Raw genomic sequence first — 3,056 nt, 5'->3', positions numbered from 1 at the left:
CAGATTGGCATCCATGCCTTTCTGAACAGGGTGGCCCGCCACAAGGACCCCAGGAATTGCGACTCGCCGCTTTCCTCCCGCTGTGATTCTGAATTTCTGAGTGAGCTCTGTGTCTTGACTATGACTTGCCAACAACAAACCTAAAACTAAGATGAGCGCCCACGCATGCGGATGCGCGTCTGCGCCCAGATACGTGTCTTCGTGTGTGTGGGCGCTCTTCTTGAGTAAGGCTCGCGCCTACACGTGTAAAAAATATGTACTGGAACTAACTTGAACTTTGCCATAGAGCCGTACGCGAAACGGCTTTATCGCATATGCCAATAACTAACTTGTGACGAGCCGTGTACGAGTAGTATAATAGTATAGGATTATAAAAATCGGGCACAAGTTGCGTCTTGTGAGCTAGTACACTCGCAGTCACGCAAGTGAAAAGAAAAACAGATGATTTATTTAGGTGAATCTTAACCCCTAAACGGCTACCGCGAAACGGGGTGCCCGGAAGGGCGATATCACGGCGGCCTAACTGTGCCTCCGTGCGCTCGCCACATACCCCCTGCTGCCCGAGGGTCGTGTTAGTACTTTATTGGGCACATACAGAGGCGGTGGGAAGCCACCACGTTCCCTTCAAATTTTCCGCCACAGAGCTCCGGAGCGCGCTCTGCACGAGCTCCTGGGACGCGGTTTCGTCTTTCGATCCCAGACGGTCGTCGCACGTCGGCGCCAGTGAGGTCCGCTGTCATAGGTGTAGCACGCTACTAGACACACTGCCTCCAAGTTGAGCGGTGGAAAATTGTGACGAAGCCACGCACCGAAGCGCCGGCGTCCCTCTGGCAATCTGCCACCGACAGCAACACGCCTTTGATCACCGGCTGCTTGCGCTCCGCATACTCTCCAGAAGCTGTTGGTTGTGTGGCTGGTGCTACTTCTATCAGCCTTCCTCATGCACAATGTTGCCGTTGAGCTACGAGGCTGCAACCCGTCGTCATTTGAGTTTGCTGCCAGCCACACACAGCGCGTTCCTGCTGCACGAATGGTTGGACAGGTGTGAACAACACCTCGTGGGGGCGGCACCGCAGGCGTCCATTGAGGGGTCCAGGTGATAGCCCTGGGCGGGCAATCCATACGCCTAGTTGGGCTTCAGATCGCCCGATCGCGTCCCGGTGAACTGACGTCGGATTTGTGACGCCGCCGCACCGCGCCGCGGCCGGGGGCCCTCTGGAGGCTGAGGATGGCCGTGGCGGACCTAGACCACCGAGCTCTGGGAGGTAAAGTGTCAGTGTATATATTGTAGAGGCTGACCACGTGCACAATATCTCTCACTCTAGCTAAGCCAGGGGAGGCTATTCTGGGCGTCCACACGGCTTGCACCGGTGACCCTCGCGACAAAGCGAGGGCGTCCGGCAGAGCGACTGAAGAATCGAGGACAGAGTCACAAATCCCGCTTGTTGTGCATGTTTTGAGGTCGGGCAGTGCTGCTGTCTTCTCCACGCAGCAGCCGACGCCACCAGGCCTCGGTAGCTGAGCAGCAGGAGCCTCCTCGCTGCTGGCAGAGTTGCGCCTCTGTTTGCCGCCGCTAAGAGATCGTTGTTGCGGGAATCCAGGGAATCTAAAGGAATCTAGAATCTGTGGGTCCGAGATTCGATCTGGGACCTGAGCCGCTCGGGACCAGCTGCACATGACTCGGGGCCACTGCCATGTCGCAGACGACTGCTGGATCGGCTGTCGCTCCGACCAGCCGTCCTGCAAAGGAGTAGTGCGGACCGACAGCGAGTACGCGGCGGCGTGCATGATGGGGAGGGTGACCCCCAAAACGGACAGCTAGCGGAGCGCCTTCGTTCCCTCTGGCGACGCCTTCGCGCCAAACACACCGTGACGTGGAGGCATGTGGCGGGTCACAGCGGCAACAAATGGAACGACTACGTCGACGAGCTAGCTGCTCGCGGCAGGCAAGGTGACAGAGGCTCAAACGCTGCCGAGTGGGCGGACAACACCATCCCGACGGACACTCCCGACGAGGGGAGCGACACGGAAGGACCCGCCCCCGCCCCTCGGGGCGGGGGCCCCCGCCCCCCCGGGGGGCCCTTTGGGGCCCCTCCAGGGGGCGACCCCTCCGGGGAGGCCGGCCCTCCCCGTGCCGGTTCTCCCCAACCAACCCCGCCGGCAGCGCGAGCTGCCGGCCATATTGAGCGGTTCGTCCGCGTCGCGCACTCGTCCCAACCGAGGGCCGCAGACTCGTTCTGCGCGCCAACGGCTGGTGACGCTGTGTTGCCCTTGAGCTAGTCCTTCCCCGGTCGCCTAGCCTCTGCGCTGTCTGGCGGACGCCTGTATGCCATGCACGCGGACCACGCTTGCGTGGGTACGTGGCTGGCAGGCTGACCCGTGTGCGGGGTAACCCGCGCACGGGGAAGCTTCACGGGTTCGAGCCGTCAAACATTGAGCAGCGGAGGTGTGCCGAGGGGGACCGGGAGGCGGTAAGTCGTCGTCGCCCGGCGCTGCTTGCAGCACCATGGCGATGGCGCTAAGAGGTTCCTCTTTTCCGCGCCCCCCCCCGCAAGGCGCGCGATACAAAGGAATAAAATAAGACGGCGTTCCTGTCAGTACTGACAGGAACGCCGTTTAGGGGTTAAATCTTATGTGCAACGCACTCACACTGACACACCGCACACACACGCACGCACTGCGGATTTCAAGTCGGTGCTTACCATGCCTCACACGGACGCACAGCCAGTCACACACGGGTGACACACACACGCAAAGCATAGTACATGGTACATGGTACACGGCGGGTCTCCCTCCGCGGCGCGGGAAGCCGCAACACGAAGCCCGGTGCACCTGAAGCCCGTTACTGAATGGCGCAGCAGCAGCCACCGCCGCCACCGCCGCCTCCTCGGCCTAGTTCGCTGCCGCCGCCGCCTCGGCCGCCGCCGCCGCCGCCGCCGCCGCCGCCGCCGCTGCTCCGAATGCGCAACACGATCACGGTCGTGTCGTCGCGCGGCTGGAGGTAGCCGTCGCAGTCATAGGCGTGCCTGCGCGCGCGGGCGCGCGGGTAGTGGTGG

This window comes from Emiliania huxleyi (genome assembly GCF_000372725.1).
Source record: "Emiliania huxleyi CCMP1516 chromosome Unknown EMIHUscaffold_12, whole genome shotgun sequence".
NCBI lineage: Eukaryota > Haptophyta > Isochrysidales > Noelaerhabdaceae > Emiliania > Emiliania huxleyi.
This window is presented reverse-complemented; position numbering follows the sequence as displayed.